This window comes from Triticum aestivum, chromosome 4D (assembly GCF_018294505.1).
Source record: "Triticum aestivum cultivar Chinese Spring chromosome 4D, IWGSC CS RefSeq v2.1, whole genome shotgun sequence".
NCBI classification, from domain to species: domain Eukaryota; kingdom Viridiplantae; phylum Streptophyta; class Magnoliopsida; order Poales; family Poaceae; genus Triticum; species Triticum aestivum.
Genome location: NC_057805.1, coordinates 482,122,855 through 482,140,216, shown reverse-complemented (window position 1 = coordinate 482,140,216; position 17,362 = coordinate 482,122,855).

Genomic DNA, 17,362 nt, shown 5'->3' with positions numbered 1-17,362 from the left:
GTGCTTGCTCTTATTTGGCAGTGTGATATGTGGTTGCATGTTGCATATGGTGTCTACCTTGTAATGCTTCTAATTAGGGTAAATTGCATCTTCTTAGTTAACAAATTATACCTGTGAATATGACATGCCTTCCTGTTTTTGGTACATACTACATCTTTCTATTAACCATGTTCTTACATCAAACTACTTTTCTTGTGTATCCCTCATCAATCACTTCTGACGAGACACCTTCAAATTGACAGTGTAATATTGGTTGCATCTTGCATATCATTTCAAAAATGTATTGCCTCTAATTTGTTGAAGTGCCACTTATAATGAGACACATCTAACTTGGTAGAGTGACTTTGGTTGGATCTTTCATATGGTGTCTAGATTGCATTGCTTCCAATTTGTTGAAATGCCTTCTGCTTAGCATTTTTCGTACATATTCCATCCTCCTACAATGTGGTTGCCATACATAAAAGTTGTGTTCGTCAGTATCATGCATCAACGAATTTGGAAGTGTTAATTTCATTCCTTTTTCTTGTGTGTTTACTTGACAAGGCAAAATCTAAAAAGACGAAGGCACGGAATGAGGGTGGTCCTCTAGAGCAACCGAAATAGATGATCTCTGCAGATTCTCCTACTATTCCTACTGCAGTGCAAGTTCCAAATCTCATCTCCCCTACTCCACAACCCCAGGTGCTTGCTCTAACATGGCAGTGTGATATCTGGTTGCATGTTGCATATGGTGCCTAGCTTGTATATCTCCTAATTTGCTAAATTGCATCTCCTTAGCTTACACATTATACATGTGAATATGACACGCCTTCCTGTTTTTGGTACATACTACATCTGCCTATCACACCATGTTCTTACATCAAACTGTTGTTCTTGTGTATCCTGCATCTATCGATTATGATGAGACAGTCACGCCCGTGGGTTAGTATGAGACGCGCTACTCTTATAAACAGTGCAGTTTCATCCTCTCCACATGATTCTCAAGAAACAACAAGCCTAAATGAAGATATTGAATGTAGCCGTGTACTTGAAGACCGCACTTCCCCTACACCACCATCACAGGTGCTTACTCTAACTTCGCAGTGTGATATGTGGTTGCATGTTGCATACGGTGTCTAGCTTGTAATGCTTCTAATTAGGGTAAATTGCATCTGCTTAGTTTACACATTATACCTATGAATATGGCATGCCTTCCTATTTTTGGTACACACTACATCTATGTGTAACCATGTTCTTACATGAAACTGTCTCTCTTCTGTATCCTTCATCAATCACTTACGATGAGACACCTTTGTTCGTTGCATATTGCATATTATTTATAGCATGTTGCTATGTATTGATTCTAATTTGGTCAAATACATTTGTTAGGCCACCCTTTTAATTTGGGAGAGTGATATTGGTTTCATCTTTCATATGGTTTCTAGCTTGCATTGCTTCTAACTAGTTCAAGCACCTTGTGCTTAGTTTACACTTTATACATCATACATGTCAATATGTCATGTCGTCCTGTTTTTCATACATATTCCAACCTCCTATCATGCGGCTGCCTTACATGAAAGTAGTGTTCGTCAGTATCATGCATCAATGAGTTCTGAAGAGCAAATTTATTCCTTTTTCTTGTGGGTCTGACTTGACAAGGCAAAATCAAAAAAGAGGAAGGAAAAGAGTAAGGAAGGCGATGATGGTGGTCCTCTGCAGCAACGTAAACGGAGCATCTGTACAGATTCTCCTTGTACTGCTAGTGCATTACAAGTTCCAAGTCTCTGCTCCCCTACTCCACCATCCAAGGTGCTTGCTCTAACTTGGCAGTGTGATATCTGGTTGCATGTTGCATATGGTGTCTAGCTTGTATTGCTCCTAATTAGTGTAAACTGCATCTGCTTAGCTTACACATGATACGTGTGAATATGACACGCTTTCCTGTTTTTGGTACATACTATATCTGTCTATTACACCATGTTCTTACATGAAACTACTCTTCTTGTGTATCCTGCGTCAGTCACTTATGATGGGACACCTTTAAGTTGGCAGTGTGATATTGGTTTGCATCTAGAATATGATTTCTAGCATGTAGTGCTTCTAGTTTGATGAACGCCACCTATGATGAGACAGTTTTAACTTGGCAGAGTGATATTGATTGCACCTTCCATATGGTGTCTAGCTTGCAGTGCTTCTAATTTGTTGAAGTGCCTTCTACTTAGTTACCACATCATAGGTGTGAATATGTCAAGCCATCAAGTTTTTCGTACATATTCCATCCTCGTATCATGACTTTGCCTTTCATCAGAGTAGTGTTCGTCAGTATCATGGATGAATGAGTTCTAAAGAGCGAATTTTATTCCTTTTTCCTATTGGTTTGACCTTAGAATGCAAAATCAATAAAGCGGAAGGAAATTGGTAAGGCATTGGATGATGGTGGTCCTTCCGAGCAACTGAAATGGAGGGTCTCTACAGATTCTACTCCGCCATCCTCCCAACAAGATTCGCAAGACAACGCAAGGCTAGATAGTCAACGTACCTGTGTAGATGATGAGCATATCTCCCCTACTCCACCATCACATGTGCTTACTCTAACTTGTCACTATTATATGTGGTTGCATGTTGCGTATATGTCTAGCTTGTATTGCTTCTAACTTTGTTGAATTGCATCTGCTTACTTTACACATAATGCCTGTGAATATGACACGTGTTCCTGTTTCTAGAACATACGTGTAGATGATGGGCACATCTCCCCTACTCCACCATCATAGGTGCTTGCCCTAACCTGGAACTGTTATATGTGGTTGTGTGTTCCGTATGATGTCTAGTTTGTATTGCTTCTGATTTTGTTGAATTGCATCTGCGTAGCTTACAACTTATACCTGCAATGATCACTTACCCATAAGACACATTTAACTTGGGAGTGTGATGTCGGTTGCATCTTGCATTGTCTTCCAGCTTGTACTGCTTCTAATTTCTTGAAATGGCACTTACGATGAGACACTTTTTACCTGATAGAGTGATATTGGTTGCATGTTCATATGGTGCCTAGCTCTCATTTCTTCTAATTTTGTTGAAATGCCTTCTGCTTACTGTTTTTCATACATATTCCATCCTCCTATCGTACGTATGAATATGCAATGTTGTCTTTTTTGTATATATTCCATCCTCCTATCATGCGCTTGCCTTACATCAAAGTAGTGTTTGCCTGTATCATGCATCAACCAGTTATGCAGACCTAATTTTATTCATCTTCTTTTGGTTTTGACTTCATAAGGCAATATCAGAAAATAGGAAGGGAAGAGTAAGTTAGGGAATGTTGGTGGTCCTCCGGACCGGCACAAACAGAGACTCTCTAGATTTGCCACTGCTACTGCTAATGAAGTTGAAGTCTCAAGTCTACATGATGAGTTCTTCTCCCGTACTCCACCATCGCAGGTGCTTGCTCTAAGTTGACAGTGTGATAATTGTTTCCATGTTGCATATGTTGTCTAGCCTATATTTCTTCTATTTTGATTAAATTGCACCTGCTGAGTTTATACGTTATACATGTGCATATGACATGCCTTTCTGTGTCTAGAATACACTGCATCTATCAATCATACCATGTTCTTACATCAAAGTACTGTTGTTGTGTATCCCACATCAGTCACTCATGATTGGACATTTTAACATGGCAGTTTGATAGTGGTTGCATCTTGCATTGATTTCTATGTTGTACTGCTTCTAATTTTTCAAAATGCCACTTATGACAAGACACTTTTAACTTGGCACAGTGATATTGGTTGCATCTTTCATATGGTGTCTAGCTTGCATTACTTCTATTTTCTTGAAAATCCTTCTGCTTAGTTTACACATCGTAGCTGTGAATATGTCATGCCGTCCTGTTTTTCTTACATATTCCATCCTCATACGGTTGTCTTATATCAAAGTATTGCTTCTCTGTATCATGCATCAATGAATTCTGAAGAGCGGTTTTATTCTTTTGTGTTGTGGGTATGGCTTGACATGGAAAAATAAAAAAAGAGCAAGGAAAAGAATATAGTAGGGAATGGTGTTACTCATCGAGTGAAACAGAAAAGGATCTGCCCTCAAGATTCTGCTGGTACTTATAGTGCAGTAGAAGGTCCAAGTCCACCGGCTAAATCTACAAACATAGTATCACCTGCTCCACTAGCTGCAGCATCCGCTTCAACTGTACCAGCATCTCAATGAGTTACTCGTTCCTTTGCTCCGGAACTGGCCAGTTCCCAAGCTGCCTTCACACCTAACACTACTTCCGAAGCACTGCTGACAAAACAGGACTTGGCAAGATCAGATGAACCTCATGAGCATCAACACCAAGATGGTACCTGACCGAGTCAAGTTGCAGTTGCATGCTCCTTTATATGTACTCTCACAGTTTGATGTGCACTAACACTTTCCATATTCGTCGTTGAACTAGCACCACGACGCAAGCGGAAACAGACATCAGGGATAATGCTTGACAGATTAACAAAATCTAAAGGAGGAAGAATGGAGATCCATTTTGAGGCAGGTTTAAAAAGGCCACGTGATGCTACAGTGTCAGCCAAGTTAGTATTAGAGGCAGTCGTTGCCGTTAGGTGTCATGCACGTATCCTCCCAACGTGGATCCAGTACAGGAATGAGAAAGACAATACCTAGTTTAACACCTTCCTTGACCATTTATCCATAAGCAATGTTATTCATCGCAATTTGTAATATTGTCTTGCTCTGTGCCATACTTTCTAGCTTCCTCCTAATAAGACTCACGTTCTTTTTTCAATAGATGAGGTTCAAGTTGGATCCAAAAGATGATGCAACTAAACAAGCATGCACTCATGTTTTTCAGTCTGCTCTGCGACAGTATCGGTACCACCTTAGAAAACCTCACTTTGAAGGCATGGCTAACAATGAAATCGCCCAAACATCTCTAGTGGAATATATTACAGATGAAGACTGGACAACCCTTGTTAAACACTGGTTTGATCCAAAGTATCAGGTAGGGTATATGTATTTGATCAGACAACATATTGAACTTGTATTTATGTATGTGCCTTACAAGTGTATCTTATTCTAGGCTAACTGTTTGAAGAACAAGACCAACCATTCTAAAGTGAAATTCCAACAGACAATAGGATCTCGTACCTATATTGCACACTGCGAGGCTCTTGTAAATAGCTGCTAGTTCCTTCTTTTTCTGTGCCATATTATCATATCTATATTGACTTGTTCCAAATACAGAAGAAAACCAGTGCAGACCAAAAAGAACCTGAACCGAATGCAGTGCAAATCTTCAAGGATTGGCACACCAGCAAGATGAAGGGCATGAGCACACCAGTTCAAGCCATCGTTGTAAGTCCTTACTCCTCCTACCTTTGAACTGATTGGCACTATGATGTGTTCATTTAACTGCTTGGTTTGCAGCCAATGTCAGTTACTCTGTTCACTTTTATACACAGTTGTCTTAACATATCATTTCACCTTACATGGTTTAAAAGAGATGAAGGATATTCTTTTGGTCTTGATCTGTAATCTAGTTGTGATGTTCACGTGTGCACACAATGATACAATAGCCTGTTTGTTTTATATTTGTTTGCCCATGATATGAATGATGTCATACTATGTTCATCCTACTTTAAACCATGTCTATTTATCCTTAGATGTCAACGAATGTGAGGAAATAGACAATACAGTAGGCATGCTACATGGACATATGTTCCGAAAGTGATTTTATTATGTAGTTGGCACTACAATACATGCTAATGTATTACAGTTGTTCACCAAAATAAGTTATGTATAAACGTGAAACCTACTTTGTTTGTTTTTATCTCATTAGTAACTTATCTGGTACACTAATCTACAAGTTCAAACTTTCAGCAAGCTATGGAACAAATGATTGAACAACCACAACCACCTGAAGGTGACGAGGCTACCACAGGCACAATGTCACCTCTTGCTGCAGTGAGTCAGTATCTCTCCACTAATAGTGCAAAAAGCACCTTCCTACGTAATTCTAGGTTGGTTGTCAAGGTAACCTTGTCCAAATCACCTACTGAACAAAATCTTCCGGCTAGACAGAGTGATATATCTGTGCTCCAGACACAAGTCCAATCCCTAATGGGCGTTGTTTCAGAAACAAGAATAGTGGTTGACAAATGTCGTGAAGATATGAATGGTTTTGAAACCAGACTATCAGACATTTGCTTCGTTGTTCAAGAGCAATGGCGGAAAAAGGGGAAGATCGTGCTGCTGCATCAGATTCTACAGCCTAAAACATTAGCACTCAGGTCAAATGATCTGTGCTTCTATACATCTAATGGTGCTTTTATCTGCAAGGACTGTAAACTTTATGCCAACAGGCCTTTTGTTGTATGGTTGGAATTTATTTTGTTGTGATACAACATTTATGATGCTGCCAAAGGCTGAAGTAATTACGACGCTATTTTTGTATAGTGTAGGTTTATCTTAGTAATGTATTCAGCAGAGAGCTTCGTAGGAGCCCAACATGCCAACATTCATCGAGCCCATTCCAATTGGGCTAAAAACGATTATGGGCTGAAATTTGCATGTAGCCCACTAAAAATATCTGGGCCTAAATCAGCATAAGCTTTCATATTTTTCTGGTAGGCCTGTGCCCATAGTGGGCCTTTAACAGGCCTAAAAACAATTTGGGCCCTCGGTAATAATAGGCCGTTTACAGGTATAAATATCTCGAGCCCATAAAAACATGTGCCTTTAATAGGCCGAAAGTGAGATTGGGCCCTGGTTGTGCCAAATAACCCATTGGTCTTAGTAGGCCGAAATGGTGGCCCATTTACAATGCGGATCGTCCACAGGCCGAAATTCAGACGGGGCGTAAATGCGTCGACCGACTACATGGGCCTTTAACAGGCCAGAATTTCGGTCGTGCTTGATTAGTGTCGTTTTTATATGGGCCGTTAGTAGGCCCGATGTGACTTTGGGCCACATATGGCCCATGGATTTCGTCCGACGTTAACAGGCCGAAAGTCACAACAGGCTGAAAGTGGCCCAAATCTATAGTGGGCCTCTAACAGGCCGAATGTCAGACATGGCCGAATATGACCCAAATCCTTCACGGTCGTTTATGGGCCGAAAGTTTTAGTGGCCTATAAATGGGCCCAAATGAAGCAGGACCTTTAACAGGCCGGAAACACACCGGGCTGTAATTCGGCCCAAATACTTAGCGGACTATTAACGGGCCACAAGTGACCATGGGCCGCGATGATGACAAGTTTAGGACGGTCCGTTGACAGGCCAATTTGAGACTAGTCGTACGGGCCTTAACTGAGAATGTTGGGCCTTTAGCTAGGCCGGCCCATATGGTCTGTAAAATGTTGTGGGCCTTTAGCTAGGCCGGCCCATTATGGTCCGCTAAATCTTGTGGGCCTTTAGTTGGGCTGGCCCATTTAATCTTTAGGGGCCACTTTTGGGCCGGTCCACGTGTCAACATATCATAGGCGCATCTCACCCATTGGATGAGTGACACCTGTGCCAATGCGGAGCTGACACGTGATTCCGTCAGCCAATGAGAATTTTACACATGGAAAATCGGCATTGGTCGTGGCTGTTAGTGAGTTATCGGATCCAAAACCGGACCCGATAGCATAACGGCGACCCGTTACGGTGGATGCCGTGTGTCGGTCACCCTTGACGAAAGCTCTTCCATGACGCGGCATTTATCGTCATGGAAGTGGACACTTCCGTGATGATAATTTTGGTAATGTCATGGAACACTTCTACGACAGCACATGTATGACTATCTTGATTCTGTCATAAAATTGTCATGGATGTACATGCATGACAAAAAACGTGACCTACTGTGACAAACACGTATCATCACGGAAGTGTATTTTTTTGTAGTGACTTCAAATATAGAACCTCCTTGATGGCGGGGAACGAGGCAAAAGAACTTTCTCCATAGTTCGAATGAGCTTCGCAGCCCAGGAACAGTTCGCAGAGGGCAACGAAACCTGAGATGTGCAGAATCGAACCTGGGGTGAGGTTGTGCAACTAGATGCCGTAAAATTCCAATAGACCCCTGAGAAAGGGATGGATCGGAAATCCTAAGCCCCGCAAAAGGAATGGAACAAAGCACACCCTCTCGTCCTTATTGGGGTTGGGGAAATTTTCGGCCAGCACATCGTTATCGATTGAGGCTAATCCCGCTCATACAGAGACTAGATCTGTGAGGGGAAGATATCCCTGAGCCTGGAGTCGACTCAACTAAAGATGAGGCTGAGCAGCTCTACCAATCACCCTCTTGAGGGCCATGGGGACGCGAAGAAGAGCTTGGGGCGCTGGCCATGTTTTGAAGCTTTTTCATGGCTAATCTTGGCATTTTTCTACGTGATGTGGATAGCACTTGGGGGATCTGACCTCTTTATATAGGCTCCATCCCTTTGTGGCCAGACATATTCTTTTTGATAAAAAATCGTGGACCGTTCACATTCGCCCAGCGCGTGGAAATCGAGGCAACAGGGAAAGAGTCATAAAGGCGGAACAAGGAAGTCGGGGCTGAACTATTATCCTCCCAGTATACATTGAAGAACCAACCTTGCAAAAGCCGGATACTGCACCGTCATTTGAAGGACAATTCGGGGGCTACTGAGGGAGTCCTAGATTACGGGGTCCTCGGGTGTCCGGGCTATTTGATATGGGTCGGACTGATGGGTCGTGAAGATACAAGGTGGAAGACCTTCCCCCGTGTCCGGGTAGGACTCTCCTATGCGTGGACGGCAAGATTGGTGTCTGGATATGTAATTTACTTCCTCTACGAACCGACTCTGTGCAACCCTAGACCCCTCCAGTGTGTATATAAACCGGAGGGTTTAAGTCCATAGAGGCTATCAGAATTCACATAGGCTAGACGGCTAGGGTTTAGCCATTACGATCTCGAGGTGCATCAACTCTTATAACCCCTATACTCATCAAAGACAACCAAGTAGGAAGTAGGGTTTTACCTCCATTAAGAGGGCCCGAACCTGGGTAAACATCGTGTCCCCTTTGTCCCTTGTTACCTTCGATCCTCAAACGCATAGTCCGGGACCCCCTGCCCGAGATCGACCGGTTTTGACACCGACAGTGGCCTCGAGAAAACAACATGAACTGTATTTTAAAGTAGACAACCATGTGGTGGTGTCGACGGTGGCCTCGAAAATGATGTGCTCCTCCAAGATCTGCTAGTCGGCACACATGGCAGCCGTAGCAACCTCATTCGCGCTGCGGCCGCGATTTGCTTCTCCGCTGCCAGATGCTACTAAGCTCCATGTTATAATGCGTGCAAAATGGCTATGGGCGGCGCTTAATTGGAGGACGGGGCCAGTGATTTCGGTGGAAGGTGTCGCACTGTCTGTCGGGGAATGTGGGACAGGGTAGGAGGAGGATGGTGTGGGTGGGGTGTGGATTACCTGACCATATCAACGAGGCTACGCAGCAAGAAGAAGAGTCGCCGGCGAGGAGGCGGCACTGCAAGAAGAAGGGTCGCCGGCGAGGAGGCAGCACTGCAAGAAGAAGGGTCGCCGGTGAGGACGCGGTGCTGCCACTAAGCAGTGGTGAAGGTTTGAACTTGGAAAGTAAGGAGGAATAGTGGAAATGTGGCTTTTGGTGCGTGGGGATAGATGTTTCCGCGGTGGCAGAAAAATTTCGCTCGGTGCCGCGAGAAACTGGCCCGCAAGTGTGGTTCAAGTGCGGGCGGTACTGTAGACGACGAAGCTTCCTGCGTAAGCCAGAAAATACGGTGCGCCAAGATATTTTATATCGCATCCCAAACGATTCTCGGTACTAAACTGTTTGTGGTATACCTGATTTTTTTCATTTTGTTTTGAAAGACAAAATGGTGTTACGGAGGGAAAGGATGGTGTTTGAATTGCTAGAACATTTATCTATGATGAACATGCAACTATATGAGTGTCGTGTTAAAATTTGGAATTATTCTGGATTCATTTAGCATTTTTATGCATTAATTGAGTTTCTAGGCATTTAATGTGCATAATTCAAATTCAAACTATAAGCACATGCTCCAGTGCACCAAAGTTTGTTGAAAAATCACATGTGTGTCTTTTGGTGAATTTATAGGTCCCATGCAAGAATGGGAATGAAATTTAAACATCTGGGCGTGGTGGCTCGGCCGAAAACATTGAGAAACTTGGTTTTTAAATTCCTATAAATCCCAAACTCGCCTGAAAATCATGAATCTTGGCATGGTGTCATTTCATGGCAGCAACATACTGTGGTAAAAAAATTGGCCAAATTGGGACAAGTTTTGGTATAAGCTTCTTGCAAATTGGAGCTTCTCTGAAGAAGGCATGTGGTTTCGAGAGGGAACGTGTCACCTTTGTGTGCAAAACGACATATGTTGCCCCCACCCTCTTGATTTTTTTACAGAGCAAACATAGAACTATATGAGTGTCGTGTTAAAATTTGGAATTATTCCGGGTTCGTTTGACCCTTTTTATGCATTAATTGAGTTTCTGGGCATTTAATGTGAATAATTCAAATTTGAACTACAAGCACATGCTCAAGTGCGCCAAGGTTGGTTGAAGAATCACATGTGTGTCCTTGGGTGAATTTCTAGGTCCCATGCAAGAAATGAGAATGAAATTCAAACATCTGGGCGTCGTGGCTCTGTCGGTGTTCTGGGAACGGGGGTACCCAGACTTGCATGTCTGCGGCCCACGGCGCAGCTCCATCAACGGCCCGGTACGGCCCAGCTTCAGCATTAACAACCCAAGACCCTCGCGAGGGGCCAAGCATCGCGAGGCGGATGACACCAAGACCTCCCTGGGGGGCGGCCTCCCCAGGTTGGCTCCCGAGGAGCGGAGATATGTATGCAAGCTGCACCTCGCGAGGTTCATATGATGTGAGCCATGACGACCAAGGCCAGGCAGGCGCCAGCAGGCGCAGTGTACCAGTTTCCTCTTTGGTGCTAAGGAGGCAAGCGCAGGCGCGGGGTCCCGAGGAATCAAGCAAAGGTTTCCATTTCAGTGCAACAAGACCAAGACCGCCAGGACGGCAGGACGGAGGTCATCGCGGAGCCCACCGCGGCGTCACCACCAGATGTTTTTGCAGGCGAAGACTACTTTTGTCAGGATAACTTGTACTAGTTGTCTCCCTTTGAATTTGGCTATTGTGGGATCCCTTCCCGCCTACATTTGGGAAGAGGACCAAGGCCACTATAAATAGGACCTAGCCACCACCATAGAGGGGGATCGGATACATTCCACCCTGACCAACTCACCAGCTCATCGAGCACAAGAATACCTCACCTCCCAAGGCTGTTCTTCCATTGTACTAGTTCATCCTCACCCCCTCGAGGCAATCCACCACAAAGCTGGAATAGGGTATTACACCACAAGGTGGCCCTAACTAGGATAAACTATTGCGTCCCTTGTCCATTGGGTTCGTCGAGCTAGGCCGAGGGATTGGTGTGCAGGCAGACTGGGGAGGACGAGTTCTTCGCACCCACCCCAGAGTTCAAACCTCTCAAGGGTCTGCGGAACCCTGAATCTGACATTTGGCGCGCCAGGTAGGGGTGCGTCGAAGATCTACCGCCCCATCCGTTGCGCTCCGCCATTCGGCCCTCATGGCGGACGCTCCTCCATCAACCAAGTCGGCATGTGCTTTCGGAGAAGTCGAGGGCCTCCGAGCCTTCACCCCCGCCATGCGGCGGGTGCAGTGGCCGCCCAAGTTCAGGCCGGACCTGCCACCCCGATAAGACGGCGTGGAGGACCCGACAGGCTTCCTCTGGGTGTACGAGGAGGCTGTCTGGGCGGCAGGTGGTGACAACAAGGTCATGGCAAACTGGCTTCCCATGGCCCTTGCGGGCGCGGTGCGCGCCTGGCTTCTCAACCTGCCAGGATCTTCGTTGGCCTCCTGGGAGGAGCTGCGCGGCCTCCTCATCGCGCGCTTTGCGGCACCGGCGCCTCACGCCATTGCAGCCCTCCTAGGTAGTTCTTAGGCGCCCTCCTCGGATCACCATGTCAAGCCATTCTTTCGCCAGGTGGGCGCCGCCTGCGTGCGGCAGGGAGCTCCTCCAGGATGGACGGCACCCAAGGACGACCTCACCTTTGACTCGAGGGACCACCGCGGGTGCAGGTGCGCTCCTGATGCTATGCACCCCCACCATCTGCAATGTGGCGGTAACCAAGACCCTCATCGATGGCGGAGCCGGCCTCAACGTGCTCAACGTGGAAGCTTTCGGCCTGCTTCACATGCCACATGGCCGGCTCCGCCCCACTAAGCCATTCTCCGGGGTTGTTGACGGCTCCACCAGCCCCCTGGGGCAGATCCGCCTCCCCGTCACCTTTATACCCGTGACAACTACTGCACCGAGCTTATCGACTTCGACATCGCACGTATCAGCCACCCGCAGAACGCCATCCTCGGGTACCCGGCCCTGGCCAAGTTCATGGTAGTGACTCACCCTTCCTACAACCTCATGAAGATGCCGGGGAGCAGCGGCGTCCTCACCATGGTCGGAGACACCAAGGAGGCCCTGACGGCCCTCAAGCTCGGCTTCAGGGCCGTGGCGGCAGCGCGCCCAGCTGATGAAGGTGCCCCTGAGGTCCCGGGGGCTGCGTTGGCAAAGAAGAAGCAGTTGTTCTCTCAAGATCGGGCCAAGACGAAGCAGGTGCCGGTTGAAAAGGATGGGGCATCAGGAGCCACCTTCACCATAGGTGCAAACCTTGCTCCGGATCAATAAAGGGCGTTGGTCGATTTCTTGCGCGCGAACAAGGAGGTGTTTGCATGGGAGCCCAAGGATCTGATTGGGGTCCCAAGGGGCGTAATCGAGCATCACCTGAGGGTGTGCCCCAATGTACGCCCGGTGAAGCAGAGGGTGCAGCGGCAGTCCACGGAGAAGCAGTCGTTCATCATCCAAGAGACCCGCAAGCTGCAAGATGTTGGTGTCATTCGGGAGGTGCGGTACCCAGAATGGTTGGCGAACCCACTCATCATCCCCAAGAAAGGCGGGAAGGAACGCATGTGCGTCGATTTCACCAACCTTAACAAGGCTTGCCCTCAAGACCCCTTTCCGCTTCTGCGCATCAACCAGATCGTCGACTCCACCACCGAGTGCGACCTGCTGTGCTTCCTGGACGCATTCTCAGGGTATCACCAAATCAAGATGGAGGTGCAAGATGTTGAGAAGACGGCCTTCCTGACCCCATGCGGGGTGTATTGCTACACATGTATGCCCTTTGGGCTGTGTTATACCGGAGCAACCTTCCAGCGGCTGATGCACATCGCTTTGGGCCAACAGCTCGGGAGGAACGCCGAGGCATACGTCGACGACATAGTGGTGAAGTCTCGGGAGGCAAGGACCCTCATCGAGGACCTCGAAGAAACGTTCGCTAGTCTGTGCAAGGTGGACCTGCGCTCAACCCGGAGAAGTGTGTGTCTGGCATCCCCTCCGGCAAGCTGTTGGGCTTTCTGGTGTCGCACAGGGGAATCGAGGCTAACCCAGAGAAGGTCAAGGCAATAGAAAGGATGAGCCCACCACATAATCTTATGGAAATGCAAAAGCTGGCAGGCTGTGTGACCTCGCTGGGGCGCTTCATCTCCAAGCTAGGGGAGCGCGCCCTCTCGTTCTTCAAGCTGATGAAGAAGAAGGGGTTGTTCGAGTGGACTCCAGAGGCTGACGCGGCGTTTCAAGACCTCAAGAGATACTTCACCAGACCGTCGGTAATGGTGGTGCCGCGTCCTCTTGATCCCCTGGTGATTTACCTGGCTGCCATGCCTCACTCTGCCAGCGCAGCGCTGGTGGCCGTCCGAGAGGAGCACCAAGCCAAGGGCCTGCCATGCGACACCGCGCACCCAGCCAAGACGACACAGCTTCAGAACGGCGCCCCTGAGGCCTTGGTGGCCCCAACAGATGACCAAGCCCCCCAGGACGGCGCTCCAGGGGACCTGGCTGCCCCAACCAATGGCCAAGCTCCTGAGGCCCCCGGCCTCAGGAGGTGCAAGACCTCACCAGTGCTTCCGCCCTCGTCGAGCACCCAGTGTACTACGTCACCACGGTACTGCGCGACGCGCGGGCGCGCTACCCCTTGCCGCAATATCTCTTGCTCGCACTTCTCGTCGCCTCCCGCAAGCTGCGCCACTACTTCCAAGGCAACCCCATCAAAGTCGTCTCGGCTTACCCACCGGAGAGGGTGCTCCGGAGCCCCAATGCAGCGGGGAGAGTCGCCGAATGGAACATTGAATTGTAGGTGTTCCATTTGGAGTTCAGCACCACCAGGGTCATCAAAGGTGCGGCGCTCGCCGACTTTGTGGCGGAATGGACCGACGTCCCGAGCCCCAAAGAAGGTGAGGACTAACCCCTCTCACCAGGAAGCGAGGCACCAAACGGCTGGGTCATGTACTTCGACGGCGCCTTCGTGCGCCAGGGCACAGGGGCTGGAGCCAGGCTCATCTCGCCCACACAGGACAAGCTCTACTATGCCGTGCAACTCTGCTTCTAGCAGGGCGAGAAGGTTTCCAACAACATCGCAGAGTACGAAGGCTTGATCACCGGTCTCAAGGCTGCAGCAGCCTTGGGAGTAAAGCGTCTCACCATCAAGGGCGACTCCCAGCTCCTCGTCAACTTCTCCAACAAAGTATACGAGCCGAAGGACGACCACATGGAGGCATATCTTGCGAAGGTATGCAAAATTGAGAAACAATTCTTGGGCCTAGAACTGCAGCATGTGCCTCGCGGCACGAACAAGGAAGCCGATGATATCGCCAAGAGAGCATCCAGGCGCCTGCCTCAGGAGCCTGGCATCTTCGAGGAGTGGCTCTTCAAGCCATCAGCAGTCCCCGCCTACTGTGGAGGCAACACTGCCTCAGGAGGAGCTCCCCCCAGCACCAACCTCGGGAGATCCCGCCTGTGACCCGACCTCAGGAGCGCGTCTGCTCCTCGCGCTCGAGCCTCAGGAGGGGTGCTGGACCGAAGAGTTCAAGGCGTACCTGCTTCAGGGAACCCTGCCAGAGAAGGAAGAAGACGCAGAACGCGTGGCTCGGCAGGCCACTGCCTACTGCATTCAGGACGGTGAGCTCTACCGGAAACGGCCAAACGATGTTTCTTTGCGATGCATCTCCAGGGAGCAGGGGTGTGAGTTATTGACTGACATACACGGTGGGGACTGCGGGCATCACTCGTCATCGCGCTCCTCATGGGCAAGGCATTCCACAGCAGATCCTATTGGCCGACGTCGCTCAACGATGCAACCAAGCTAGTGAGATCCTGCGAAGCTTGCCGGTACCACACCAAGCAAACCCACCAGCCTGCTCAGGGTCTCCAGGCCATCCCTCTCTCGTGGCCGTTTGCAGTCTGGGGGCTGGACATCTTGGGCACATTCCCTAGAGCACCCGGGGGCTACCGCTACCTCTACGTCGCCATCGACAAGTTCACCAAGTGGGCGGAGGTGGAGGCTGTCCACACCATCCCAGCCAGCTCGGCAGTCAAGTTCATCAAGGGCCTTGTGAGCCGGTTCGGGGTTCCAAATCGTATCATCAACGACAACGGCTCGCAGTTCACTAGCAACCTCTTCAAAGCATACTGTGCTCACCTTGGAACGCAAATATGCTACGCCTCAGTGGCACACTCCAGGAGCAACGGCCAAGCCGAGCGCTCAAACGCAGAGGTCCTGAGGGGCCTCAAGGCAAGAACTTTCAAGAAGAAGCTCGAGGCCTGCGGCAGGGGCTGACTGGACGAGCTCCAGTCCGTGATGTGGTCCATCCGCACCACCGCGACCAAGCCAACCGGCGAAACTCCATTCTTCCTCGTCTACGGAGCTGAAGCGGTTCTCCCACACGAGGTCAAGCATCGCTCCGCGCGGGTCTTGGCCTTTGACGAGGCACGCCAGGACACCACACTGGGGATGGACCTCGTGCTGGGGGAGGAAAGCCGCCGTCAAGCCTCGCTCCAGGCGGCAAGGTACCGGCAGGCGCTGCGACAGTACCACTGCCGCAGCATCCGCTCCAGGACGCTCGAGGTAGGTGATCTCGTCTTGAGGCGGGTGCTCTCCAGGGAGGGGCTGCATAAGCTCTCTCCCATGTGAGAGGGCCCGTTTAGGATTGCCCGCGTCTCCAGGCCTGGCGCCGCGCGCCTGGAGACGCAGGAGGGGATCCCAATCCAGAACGCCTGGAACATCCAGCACCTCCGGAAGTTCTACCCATGAAGCAAGGCCTAGTGCCTGTGAAGGTCTCCACTCGTGACACTCTCACGTAATAATGAGTGGGGTTGTACACGCCCCGGAGTCTCCGGAGTGCCGCCCTCGGGCCTCGGGGGCTCCCTCCCATGTCCTAGTGGCAGCACTTAGCACCGCGCTGGTGAGAAGACTAGACTAGGTGCCAGACGCGGCTGTTCATTTGCTTGCTTTCTGTAGCTGGTTTTCAACCTTTTGATGGAATTTGGAGTTCTAGCGTTTCTCGATTGCCAAGTTGGGTTTTTCTCCTTTTTGCTCCGCTCGCCTTTTTGTCTTGGATCAGGGAGAACGGCAGTTGCCCGTCGCTCTCCCTCATGTGCCTCGCGCAGGGGCTGGGCAGGTGTGTGCGTGCGTTGGGCTCGCCCATGCCGCGAACACACCTCGCCAAAGCCCTATCACTACAGAGCTTCGGCCTCCTTGATCTTCGCGAGGCGCCCTCGAATGAGCTCGTGATTTGCGCACCCTCTTAAATCTGTGCCCCCGGGTACCGTGACGCGGTGCACTAAGCCACGACTAGCCCATGCCTGAGGGCTCGCGCAAGGAAGAACAAGACACCCGACGAGCTTTCTAACAATTCTGCAGCTTGATGATGTCTCCTGAGGCCAACGGCTCCTGAGTCGGCAGCAAGGGGGCCTCACCAGATACCAAAGGGCGTGCCCTCGCGAGGTGGGAAACTACCGCGAGTGTACCAAGCTAAGTTATCCTAACGCACCTACTCGGAACACGAACTTCGCAGCATAACATCAGAACAATAAACATAGCATAGTGGCATAAGTACCATGGTTCATTACACACCCCAGCAGGATCTTCTACTTTTTTCAAAATGTAGGAGAAAGGAAAGGATAAACAAATGTGGGCCGCGCAACCACATCAGCTCCCGAGGCCGGGCTCCGGAGGCCCCCCAGGCTCAGCCCGAGCCTTCCTCCCGCTTCACCGGAGCGTGGCGACGAGACGATCCGCCACCTTCCTCGAAGCGAGCCTGGCGACGTGGCGGCTGGTCATAGCCGCCGCTGCTTGTGCTCTTGCTAGAGGAGGAGCCGTCGCTGTTGAATGAGCCGCGGCCGTCGCCAAGAGCAAGCTCACCCTCAGCGTCGTCACGGCTGTCGTCAAGGCCAAGCTCATCGTCGCCACCGCCGTCTTTGAGCCAGCACCCTACACGACGGCCATCTTCC